This window comes from Carassius carassius, chromosome 29, assembly GCF_963082965.1.
Source record: "Carassius carassius chromosome 29, fCarCar2.1, whole genome shotgun sequence".
Lineage (NCBI taxonomy): Eukaryota > Metazoa > Chordata > Actinopteri > Cypriniformes > Cyprinidae > Carassius > Carassius carassius.
This window is the reverse complement of record NC_081783.1, coordinates 2,601,930-2,615,928: the sequence shown is the minus strand read 5'-3', so window position 1 is coordinate 2,615,928 and position 13,999 is coordinate 2,601,930. Positions and strand designations below refer to the sequence as shown.

At 35.0% G+C, this 13,999-nt stretch overlaps 1 pseudogene; it reads right to left on the bottom strand.

The window, feature by feature from the left end:
- Window positions 1–540: 540 nt before the first annotated feature.
- LOC132109403 (E3 ubiquitin-protein ligase SH3RF2-like) lies at window positions 541–13,216 on the bottom strand (annotated as a pseudogene).
- Between the last annotated feature and the right edge of the window lie 783 nt (window positions 13,217–13,999).

The window sequence follows — 13,999 nt, the reverse complement described above, 5'->3', positions numbered from 1 at the left end:
TCTGACAAATAAATAAATAAATAAAATAAAAATGTGAAAATCCCTGCATATAAATAAGAAATATTTTAACGTGAATTTGTTCATTTAATGTATGAAAGACAAGCCTTACAAAAACAAACACTTGTGTGAATAATATGTAATCAACAAAAAAAAACTGTAAAATGTAATTTAATCTAATTAGAAATACAGAATTTTTGGAATCTGATTACATAATCCAGATTACATGTAATCAGTTCATAGCCATTACATTTCCCTCGAAATTCATTTAATATTCTTTTCATCCTTTTCTCAATATGAAATGTTTATTATTACCAGAGTTAATACCATTGTGACTGAATTATTTGTATTTTTTTTTATCCTGCTTTGGTCTGTATTCTCTGATATGACAAATAATTAATGTGAAGTGGCTGCTGATGTACATTACTGTTTATTTTTAATGTGCAAAAGGATCAAATGTTGCTGTTTTTTTAATGTAAACAATAAATTCAGTCCTAAATCCAGTTCAATAAAAAGCACAAAAAAAGTCCAATCTGTAGAAAATTATAAACTCTTTATGTTTATTATTATTATTAGTTTACCTATTTTCCCAAAATTCACCTTCTAAAAGGAACTGAGAACAGGAACGCTGAAGAACTCCATTTTCAGGATATAGATGCTATGATGTTTTATACAACAAAACAAATCCACCATTACTTTTTTGAGATGACAGGGTTTTTTGTGCATGAAAAAGACAATCTTAAGCAAGTCATCTTTAGGCCTCGCTTTATCCAACAGTCAAAGATACTTACTAGTTTCCTAGAATTAACAAACTTCCCCACCTCTCACCACTTCTAAAAGTGCAAACAGTGAATCAGCATACAAAAAGGCACGCTTATCTGTCAGAACTGACTAATGATGAAGAAAAACCTAGTTTTTGTACCAAGTGGGTGTGCATGAAAGACGGCTTAAGTACACAGGATATTGCATTTAATTTAGGTTTATGACACAACAGGCTAAAACGGTGTGACTGTAAACACAGCACTGGATGAGGAACATGTGCAGAAGAAACAGTGGCACTCAAAGGACTTTGTCTAGGATTTCTAAAACGCTGCTGTGGAAAAGTCCCGTTTTTCCACTGATCTCCTGCGTCACGAGAATCCTTCCGTCTGCTCGAGGCCTCTGAACGATGACTATTTCTCCTTCCGTCAGCGTGAGCTCTGCATCCATTTTAGCGTTGTAACCTTTCATTACTCTATATCTGAAGAAATCAGGAGAGAATGCATCGGTCAGAATGCACCGAACGCCAGGATGTACCATACTAGATATCTCAATGCTTCTTCTTACTCTGACAGGAAATGTTTTTCTGTAAAAACAGTTTCTATGAATTATATCAATAAATCTGGTAAAAAATACTGTTTCTGCTAACTGACAATTTTCCGATGAAAGAAAAAAAATCTGCCACTCATTGCAAGCTCGTTTGCAACACAAGAGCCATTTGATCAGATGAGATAACGCAATACTTTGTTTAAAAACACACTCGAGAAAACCCACCTGTTAGAGCCAGGCTGGTTGTTGATCAGGACTGGCTTCATATTTAGCGAGAGAGAAGCGTGATCCGGGCCTGCGGTCCTTCTGGATGTTTTAGTGTCTTTAAAAACGAATGTACTTCCATCCCGACCCAAGATAGCTGAAGGGTTCCAGAGGTCTAGAGCTGAAAGACCAGGCTGGGAACTTGTGATTTGTCCTGCAGGTGAAGTGGATGTCACTTCTGATGCATCATGAGTCAGAAACCGCACTGACTTTACTGGCTAAACAACAAAACAAAATGCTGATGTAATTCTCATTTAATCCTAAAAAAGAACATCAAAACTTGTGATCCTTAAACGTTTGCAGGAGATGTTTTACCTTCTCTGTGCTGTGCTTATGAGCGTCTGGTTTGACCAGAATGGATTGAGGCGCTGCGGTGGCCTCTTTCTGGACAGGGTCCCTGCTGACCGCTTGATATGCTCCAGCAGAGGGAGCTGTGATTTCATACGCCCAATGCTCTGCCTTGATGGGGTTTGAGAACAAACCGCTTCTCTTTTTGGGAAGAACGGGCGAGCGACCGAACGTATAGATCTGCCCCAAATCCTGAGGTGGAGGCTGAAGGCTTACGATGGAATCTGAATTGTAGTTTCCGTGATGAGGCAAGACTAAACAAAAGGCAGAGCAGAAATGTATCAGACTCAATAAAACACATGCTGCAGAAACTAATTTCTGTATGTCAACGAAAAATATTAATATATGAAGAGAGAAAATTATCATGCATAGGCTAATTGTTCAATCTAAATGAACTGAAAATTAACGTATTCAATAATTGTTTAGATACTGATCTAAAATGTGCTCTTACAGATCCACTAATTTGGAATAAGTCTTGTTAATGTTTTTAAAAGAAGTGCTCACCAAGGCTGCATTTATTTGAAAGGATTAAAAATACAGTAAAGGTCTATTATTAAACTATTTTCTAAAGTTAAAAACATAAATGTTTCTCCCTGTGATGCAAATAGTGCAAACTCCACCAAACTACTGTTATAAGCATGAGCTCCGTCAGACTGGTCGTGGGGGAGGTGTTGCAACAATATATAGTGATATTCTCAATGTTACCCAGAAAACGGCATACAGGTTTAACTCATTCAAAATACTTCTGCTTAATGTTACACTGTCAGACATGCAAAAGAAATCTAATGTATCTCTTGCTCTGGCTACTGTGTATAGACCACCAGGGCCGTATACAGAATTCCTAAAAGAATTTGCAGATTTCCTCTAAGACCTTCTGGTTACAGTTGATAAGGCGCTAATCATGGGAGATTTTAATATTCACCTTGATAATACAAATGATGCATTAGGACTTGCGTTTACTGACCTAATAAACTCTTTTGGAGTCAAGCAAAATGTCACCGGGCCCACTCATCATTTTAATCATACACTAGATGTAATTATATCGCATGGAATCGATCTTACTGCTATAGATATCGTACCTCAATGTGATGATATTACAGACCATTTCCTTGTATCATGCATGCTGCGTATAACTGATATTAACTATATGTCTCAGCGTTATCGTCTGGGCAGAACTATTGTTCCAGTCACCAAAGATAGATTCGCAAATAACCTGCCTGATCTATGTCAACTGCTATTTGTACCCAAAAATACACATGAACTAGACGAAATGACTGACAACATGGGCACTATTTTCTCTAATACATTAGAAGCTGTTGCCCCCATCAAATTGAAAAAGGTTAGAGAAAAACGTACTGTGCCATGGTATAACAATAATACTCACTCTCTCAAGAAAGTAACTCATAGTCTTGAACGCAAATGGAGAAAAACTAACTTGGAAGTTTTTTTTGCATTGAAATACAGCATGTCCAGCTATAGACAGGCTCTAAAAACTGCTAGGGCAGAGCATATCCACAAACTCATTTAAAATAACCACAACAATCCAAGGTTTTTATTTAGCACAGTGGCTACATTAACAAATTACCAGACGCCACCTGATTCAAATATTCCACCAACGTTTAATAGTAATGACTTTATGAATTTCTTCACTGATAAAATAGATAACATTAGAAATACAATAGCGAATGTAGATTCTACAGCGTCTAACACTTCAGTTTCATCCATCGCACCCAAAGATAAACTGCAGTGCTTTACAAATATAGGACAGGAAGAGCTTAATAAACTTATCACTGTATCTAAACCAACAACATGTTTATTAGATCCTGTACCCACTAAATTAGTGAAAGAGTTGTTACCTGTAACCGAAGAACCGCTTCTCTATATTATTAACTCGTCGTTACCTTTAGGTCACGTCCCAAAACCATTCAAGCTGGCGGTTATTAAGCCTCTTATTAAGAAACCAAAATTAGATCCTAGTGAACTGGCAAATTATAGGCCTATTTCAAATCTTCCATTTATGTCTAAAATTTTAGAAAAAGTTGTGTCTGCTCAATTGAGCACCTTCCTGCATAAAAATGATCTGTATGAAGAATTTCAGTCAGGTTTCAGGCCCCACCATAGCACAGAAACTGCACTTGTTAAAATTACAAATGACCTGCTTCTTGCGTCAGATCAAGGCTGCATCTCATTTCTAGTCTTACTTGATGTTAGTGCTGCGTTCGACACCATAGATTATGACATACTCATAGATCGATTACAAAACTATACAGGTATTCAAGGGCAGGCTCTAAGATGGTTTAGATCCTACCTGTCCGATCGCTACCATTTTGTTTACTTAAATGGGGTGTCATCTCATTTATCATCAGTAAAATATGGAGTGCCACAAGGATCCGTCCTAGGTCCCCTTGTATTTTCAATATACATGTTGCCCCTTGGTAATATTATTAGAAAAAACGGAATTAGCTTCCACTGTTATGCTGATGATACTCAGCTATATATCTCAACGAGACCAGATAAAATCTCTAAATGATCTAAGCTAACAGAGTGTGTTAAAAATGTAAAAGATTGGATGACCAATAATTTTCTCCAATTCAATTCGGATAAGACAGAGATATTAATTATTGGACCAAAAAACACTACACAGAATCTTGTATATTACAATCTGCAACTAGACAGATGTATTGTTACTTCCTCTACAGTCAGAAATCTGGGTGTTATATTAGACAGCAATTTGTCTTTTGAAAATCATATTTCCCATGTTACAAAAAACTGCATTCTTCCATCTTAGAAACATTGCCAAGCTACGAAACATGTTATCTGTTTCTGATGCAGAAAAGCTAGTTCATGCATTCATGACCTCTAGACTGGACTGTTGTAATGCACTTCTAGGTGGTTGTCCTGCTTCTTCAATAAACAAGCTACAGGTAGTCCAAAATGCAGCAGCTAGAGTCCTTACCAGGTCAAGAAAATATGATCATATTACCCCAATTTTACAGTCTCTGCACTGGCTACCTATTAAGTTCCGTATCAGTTACAAATTATCATTACTTACCTATAAGGCCCTAAATGGTTTAGCTCCTGCGTACCTAACTAGCCTTCTACCACGCTACAACCCATCACGCACCCTAAGGTCACAAAACGCTGGACTTTTGGTAGTTCCTAGGATAGCAAAGTCCACTAAAGGAGGTAGAGCTTTCTCACATTTGGCTCCCAAACTCTGGAATAGCCTTCCTGATAATGTTCGGGGTTCAGACACACTCTCTCTGTTTAAATCTGGATTAAAAACGCATCTCTTTCGCCAAGCATTCGAATAATGTATCTTAAATTGTGAGTGTAGTTGTATCTGATCAAATGTGCATTTTTATTCATTAGCTTGGGTTAAACTAATTAATTTTACTTTGTTGGAACAGCAGCTATGCTAATGATGTCTTTATTTGTTTCTATGTTTTGCCACGGGATGTAACTAGGATTTACACAAGCTCCATTCTGGATCCAGAACACCTGAGAAGAGATGATGCTGACCCTCAGATGACCCCAGATGATGCTAACCCTGAATCAACAACAGAACTAACAAATATTGCTACAAGTGTGACTGCATCATATTATATTTATTAATAATAATAATAATGTTCATCATCTGGCTGACTACGACTTGTATACATTTTTCTACAAATCTTGTCATACGTGCACAAACTGACAGTCACCACTTACAAGCTATTACTAAATAGTGTAGAAACATAATTTTCTGTAAAGTTGCTTGTAACGATTTGTATTGTAAAAAGCGCTATACAAATAAACTTGAATTGAATTGAAAAAAAAAAATAGTGTATTTTCAGACCGATTACTCCAGTCCTCAGTGTCACATGATCCTTCAGAAATCATTCTAATATGCTGATGTGCAAAAAATTTATAAATAATCATGTGACTGAAGACTGAAGTAGTAATGATGAAAATGCAGTTTTGCATCACAGGAATAAATTCCATTTTAAACTATATTCAAATATGAAAATAAATTCTAAATTGTAAAAACATTTTATAGCATTTTTGGATGAAGTAAATGCAACCTTCACTCTTAAAAATAAAGGTTATAAAATATTGTTTTGGAGTGATGCCATTGAACAACCATTTTTGGTTCCACAAAGAACCTTTCAGTAAACAGTTTCTAAAAGAACCATTTTGAAGAATGTTTTAAATATTTAAAGAATATATAAAGAACCTCTTCTGCATTCGGAAGATTCCATGGATGGTTAAGGTTCTTCATAGAATTGATGCAAATAAATGACCTTTATTTTTTTAAAGTGTTGGTGAGCAGAATAGATATATTTAAAAAAAAAAACATACCAAATGTATATTGTCTTAAAATGACAAAATGTATAAATAAAACACAGTTTTGACTAATTTTTCCAAATAGAACAGTTGCAAGTACAACAGCTAAAAGCAGATGTATTTTGTCCTGGCGTGTCTTTGGCTCTCACCCCTGTGTGTGGCGTGGAGGGCGCGTCTCACTGTGCTCCATCCCTGCTTTCCACCCATCTGCGGCGCTCGCCCAGGACTGACAGATGACATCCCAGCCATCACAGTCGGCGGCTTGTGTTGAGTGTGGCATTTTAGTGAGACTGTGCTTGTATTAGGAACGGCAGGTTTGGTTTGTTCCAGAAACCTTGCAGAGGTTCTGTGGGAAAGTCAGTATATTACTGTAACCTTGATTATCAAGATAATACATTCGTGCTGGTAAAACTAAAATGGTTCTAATTAAAAGGCCGGGTCTATAAAAACATTGCATTTCTAACATGTACTGTGACTTTAAAGAAACTATGCACCAATAAACTGACCTGAAGAGCTTATATGAATTTTTATTGTCAAATTGTCAAATTGTCAAATTGTTCAGATTGTCAAATAGTTGTATCTCAGCCAAATATTGTCAGATCCTAAAAAACCATACATCAATGGAAAGCTTATTTATTCAGCTTTCAGATGATGTATACATCTCAATTGTAAGAAATTTATCCTTATGACTGGTTTTGTGCTGCAAGGTCACAAATAATAAGGACTGTAGGGGTGTGCGATATTTATTGTCTGTGATAATATAGTAATTGTTGTTTTAACGATATGTGAGCAGACATAATCAGGAATGTCACACACACACAAAAACAGGCAAAAACACATCTTGAGAGTCCAAAAGCATTGACTGTGCTAGTTAGAATGAAATAAAATCCATGTTATTAAACAAAAGATATCCATGTTTGGGTTTTGGTTTTTATATCATATCACACAGACAACAGCTGTTTTCCTAAATATCAGCACATGGGCAGTTCAACAAACAAGAGGTTAAAATTGAGTGCGTTACATTTTAGCAAACAAACCAGAGAAAAACATTTGTGCATCTTAGAGCAACTGCAGTGTTTTGTTCCTGAACGAATCTGTTTTTGAGTTAATCATTTGAGTCCGTAATGATTCAATGATCCATTCATAAAGACATTCACTTGCTTCATTTCTAAATGAATCAGCCGTTTTGAACGAATCATTTGAATGAATGAGTCAATGAATCACTCTGGCAGTAGAACCACTTACTGGCATTTTTAGTATATTTATTTATCCTTAAACCAGCCAAAGTCCCAGCACAAAAACACACTCAGCAATATATTATTTAATTATAGTTATCGAAAAACTCCCAATAGATATCAAGATATACAGTAATTGTTTTGCCAATATTGCACACCCCTAGTAAGGCGATGAAAAGGAGAAGAAAAGTAGTGGTATGTTTGCAGAGTTGTTGTTGTTACTATATGTCCCAAGTGTACTATGAACTGTTCTCCTGCTCACCTGAGCACAGGTGTAACATAGTTAGCTGGCATGATCCCTACTTTGCCTGTTCTGAGAGAAAGTCCACGCAGCCAGCCCTCTTTGAATTTCCCATAAACCCCCACCATTTCACCTTTCCTCAGTTCCAGCTCTTCAGAGCGATGAGGTGTGTAGGAATATAGCGCAGCACACCTGAACATACCACCAAGTTAAAGAAATAAGTCAAAAATGAAAATACTCTCACTTATTTAAACCCAAACTTTGATATGTGAGGGAAAGAAATAGACTTAATATATGATACACAAAATGAAACCCTTTTTTTATGCAAAAAAATCTTTCAGATAATCGTCAAAGATATATATGATCTCAGAAACACTTACACACTGATGGAGAGCTGCTGGGTTGAAGACATCTTGCTCTCTGAAGGCATAGGGGATGCTTGAGGGTTAATCAGTGCCATGGAGATGGTTGGTGGACTGTCACCATTCATTGTTCTTTCTCTCTGTAATAGTCAGAAAGTAACTGTTCATTTTCTTATCTTGCGCAGACACTGACAGCAATGTAATCTCTTCAATACAAGTGTAGCACAACATTTGTTGAACTTCAAGCATTCATGCTTATGTAGCATTCTGATAATATATAGTTTGCAATATATAGGTTTTTAATAACTAATTAACAAAACAAACAAAAAAATATTAACTAAAAAAAATGGTATTTCGCTTCATTTAATCCTTTCCTTTGTAGGTTGTAGCCTACTTATTTGAACAAATATCTGAAACTTGGTATTACAAGCACTTCCTGTGTCTGTTTGTCACTTTAAGAAGAATCGCTTTATGTATCCCCCAATTGTAAGTCGCTTTTTTGATAAAAGCATCAGAAAAATGAATAAATGTAAATGTAAGAGACAAAAGTAAGACAATATGAAAAAACAAGACAAAAACAAAACAAAAAGACAAGAATACACAAAAGGCAAAAGCAAAACAAAGAAAATAAAAACAAAAAAACATGCAAAAACTAGATAAACAAAAACAGGTCATGGGGTCATGGAAGAGTCCGTCTGCACTGCGGAGTCATGAGTCTTCCTCTTAAACTGAGATCCAGTCTAATATTAGTTCATTACAAAAGATGATGAAACAAGAGACCGATCTGTGAATTCTGTACTTTTGACAATTTCCATGCCTCTCTTACTTACAGTATGTCTCATAATTATCTCAAAGAGAGCAGATGATTACAACATCAGCACTGACAGAGAAGAACTAGAGTTATACTTTAACACATTTTATTCAGTGCGACTTACAAATGAGAAATACAGCATAGGTGATTCATCTTTGTGAGGCATAACTAAAGTAGTGCTGTGATCCAATTGTATCTTTAAAAGTACCAGAGAAGTACAATAGAGCATGTTTTTTAATAAAGTCAGTTTTTTTTTTACACATTATAATCACACTGAAACTCTGGTGTGGATTACTTTGAAACTATTTTCACTAATTGCTAGTAAATTTCATTAATAATTGCAATTGTTAGTTAAAATGACCATATGATTCAATTTATGAAAGCAAAAAATATATCTGTTTTTATATATATAATCTGTTTTTGAACAAATTATTTGAGTCAGTGATCCATTTGAAAAATCAAATCACTTGCTTAATTTCTAATTTCTATATCTAAACCAGCCAAGGACCTAGTATTTATACACAGAAATATACTCACTAATAGACTCAATTCACTTTAATTGCATGGAGCAGCCAGCAGATACTACAATATCTTCTTTTGCGTTACATGCTTCTCATAATGGATTTGCACCGGCGATGAGTAAGCAATGACATAATTTTTATTTTTAGGTGAACTATTGCTTTAAATATTTTCCTCTGCATCAAAAAGTTGCTGCTGAGTCAGAAACAGTGGGCATGTTTCCTCTGACTTCAGAGTGTTGCACAATCTCAAGAAAAAACACATATAATGCAAGAAATCCGGTGTTAACTGGCCCTGGGCAGGACGTAATGCGAGTGACTCGTCTCTCCTTGAGGTGATGTTCTCCTCACCTTCTATTAATGACACTGATAGCAAGAGGAGAGAGAGAGTCACCGCTCGGTGGAGAGGAATGAGTCTTTCAACCAGATAAGAGGAGAGTGTTATGTAACCCAATATGAGTCATGAGCTTGTAAAGCAGCAGCAGAGAATGGGGCATTTTTAGCTCTCAAACACACTGGCTTCCTCTCACACAGGAAAACATCTCATATTAAGAAGAAAAGAATTACTTGTACCCGTTTTTGAGGGGAAAGTCAAGAAAATGCAAGAACTATCTGCTCATTTTAAGTAATTTCAATGCATTGTTTCCAGTGATGGGCAACGATTACTCGCAGAATAAAAGTTTTTGTTTTTATTTAATATGTGTGTACATTTATTATGTACTGTACATATAAAGACACACACATACAGTATATATTTTGAAAATATTTACATATATACAAATATATTTGATATATATATATAAATATATATATATAAACTATGAACATAAAACATTTATTAAATGTATACATGTATACAATGTATACAATACACAGTACACACACATATATTATGTAAACAAAAACACAATCCGAGACATTTGCATCATGCACACACTGTTGCTTGTCTATGCAAGAAGGACCACAGACAACAAAACCAAACACATCTCCGACTCACCACTGCCCTCCTATATCCGAATAGGATGTTAAACTCATTCTTATCATTTAGTGTAGCATGCATGGCTAACTAAACGCATGCCTAAACAGCCAATCATCATTCCCACACACACAAACACATGCTGCATACTCACCTCAGGGAAGCTTCTGCGAGTGCTCCTCAGACGTGGCTTGTTAAATGCTGCAAGTTGTTAGCTGGAGTTGATTTGAGGATAGTTCTGGCTGTTCAGGAGACTGACATTTGGAGGCCTGGCCGACTTGGTGATCCATCTGGGGACGCAAGCATCGGCGTTGACCCTGATTCCACAGAGTCCCTCCTTCTGCGTTTCTCCAGAAGCTCGTATGCCTCCAGATTTGGCTGCAGCGGGAAACACGAAGTGGTTTAAAAAGAAGCAGTGATGCACAATAAAGTCATGCTGGGTTGCATATGCCGCTCTACCTGCAGCGTCCGAGTTTGTCAGACAGAAAAGTGCTGTAAGTGCCACCTGCTCGCACTAAACTTCCTGTGTAAGTGGCAGCTAGAGCTGCAGATCTGAGCAGCACATGTGGGCAGGAGGAGTGACACGTCCCCTCTCAGTTCCCATGATGTGCTGCTCTGCCACCGAAGTAAAAGAAAGCATTACTGTGCCTTCACGCCTGGCTGCTCAGATACCAGAGTGGCGTTGAGAGCGAGGCTTGCTGTTTTATCTGAATACCCTCAGATATAATCCAGTGCATGGATAACGAAAAGCATTTCCTTAATTATCTGGTGGCACATGAAGTTCACTGGAGCGGCAGCGGAGGAAAAGTGCACATGACAGTCACAGATAGCATGCTTAACTAATTCTGTTATCATCACACAGTGATAAACCAGCGCTGAGAGATGAGGGTCTCTTATTCTGACATTAATCGTGACATTAAACAGAGAAGTGATTAGGGGACACTGAAAAGATTGATGAGTAATGACGAAGATTTCACTTCATTTTCACTGTAATCTATGAGTGATTTTAAATTATTGTATAATAATACTTTTTTCAATTATTATTAAGGGTTATAAAGTGCAAAATAGTAAAAAAAAAAAATAACTGGTTTATATTTCATTCCAAAATCAAAAGAATGATATTTTCCACAAGCCTATTTTTAGGATCATTAGATTTTTGCTGTGATATTATAATCATAAGCAAATTATCCTCAATTCTCTGTGGTCTAATACTATTCTCATTACTGCTCTGTAGGGGTCTGTCAATTACTTTTTAAACTGAATGTATTTTCATATAAGAAAATGCGAAAATATGCAATTAGCAAAAATACAATATTAACTTATCTTGTCAAGCTCAAGTTCAAAAGCAAAAGTTCAGGAGTCCATGCGCACATTTGATCAAAGACTGAGTTCTTTTCTGGGATATTTTGGGTTTTTACTTTTTATTAATGTGTTTTTTTTCTTAATGGTTGTTTAAAATTAAAAATAAGATTACGTTTAGCAACATGCCTCATTATCACTCCAAAATTAAAATGTAAATTTTAACTTACAATGAGACCATGGAGCACAAAAGCAGTCTGAAGTCTCTGGGGGATATTAGTAGCAATAGACAACAAATATGAGTCAAACTTATAGATTTTTCTTTTATGCCAAAAATCATTTGGAAATAAAGTAAAGTTCATGATCCAAGATATTTTGTAAATTTCCTAACATAAATACATAAAAACTTAATTTTTTATTAGTAATATGCATTGCTAAGAATTCATTTAGACAATTTTGAAGGTGATTTTCTCAGTATTTTAACTTTCTTGCACCCTCAGATTCCAGATTTTCAAATAGTTGTATCTCGGCCAAATATTATCCTCCTAACAAACCCATACATATGTGAAAAGATTATTTATTCAGCTTTCAGATGATTTATAAAACTTAATTTTAAAAAAATGAACCCTTATGTCTTGTGGTCAATGTAATGTACAACTAAATCCTTAAATTATTGTTTTAGAGGTTTTTAATGTAATGTAAGCACCTCAACAAAATATTTAGAGTTATTATAGTTAACTAAAACCATAAAAACATTTCCATTACTTGAAATACATTAAATGTTAAATGAAATAAAATATAAAACAACTTTAAAGCAACATTGCTCACTCATATTCAGTTCACTTGATAACTAAAACTGAAATAAAATTATTAAAAACTGTATAGACATTTAAAAAAAATGAAATATTCAGTATTAAATAGTATCCCAGTAATAACATAATAAATAAATGTGAATACAGTAAGATTGTATATTTTATAGTATAGTTACTATAGGCTGGATTTAAAGTGCAATGCTTCAAGGAAATATGACTTTAAAAAAAATTAAACACCACTGGTTTAAATTGTTAAAAAGGTTTGAATGTACAATTTAAAGCATGCATTATGATTGTAAAATGGATGCTCATTTTAAAATAGTAATTAAAAAAAATAAACATAATTTTTTCAAGTATTTTGCATTGCAGTGAAAATGCAACTATTTATGCAAAATATTATGTCTTGTTTACTTATTTTATTATTATTGGGGTTAAATATGATCTGAGCATATATGATTTCTTTGGGAGAATCAACATGTTTTGAAATGGAGAATAAAAGCCTGTTGTCTTACCTCTGTGAGCTTCAAAGGAAGAATCCCAACTTTGTCTCCAAGTTTACCTTCATCCCAATTTTCATGCACTTGTTTGATAAGAGTAATGCTGTTTCCCTGCGGGGGGAGAGAGATAGGCATGTGTTAGGCAGATGTGGGTGCAGGACGTCCCTGAAGATGTTTCCTCGGCTGGAATCACTCAAAGCCTCAGGCCCATTACACCCTTAACTCGGCTCCAGACCCATTTGGACCATCTGCTCTCAGATATAAAAACAACATTCCAGGAAAATGTCTTTTAATGGATGCTGTGCCTGAGTCCAAACTGTTATATAATTCAAGTCCTGCGGTGTGACTAACAATACTGCTACATTACAGAGCCCAAAGAAGAGAGCTTTATTTGCTTCCCAGGTTCCTCGTTATGAATCACACTAATGAGGCAAGTAATACTAAACATGCAATAGCCTCAAAAAGTATTTAGACACTTCACTCACACATAAAAATATAAGAATATAAAAATCATAAAATTATAAGTTTTTAGTGTGTATGTGTGTGTGTATATATATATATATATATATATATATATATATATATATATATATATATATATATATATATATATATATATATAAAAGTACTAAAAAAAAGATTGGTTCATGAAAAAATTTACAGTATGTGTGTGTGTATAAACGTATACATTTCATCAGCCTTTACTCCAATTTATGTAATTTATTATAAAACCCTGTCTGTTTAATTAAGTAACAGATATAGGTGTCATGCCATAACATATTTTTAATACGGCTGACTTTATATTAAATGTGAACTTAACATTGAAAGTTAATGTGATATAAATATTGCTACTAATCTTTCATTGTTCAGAAAGAGAGCAAATAACATTTACATTATTAAAGATAATTTTCACTGACAGGCTAGATTTCAATCACTCTCAGAAACTCCCATTAAAATCACTGAAACTGTTAACACTGTGAAATCAATATCTTAATTACAGATTCG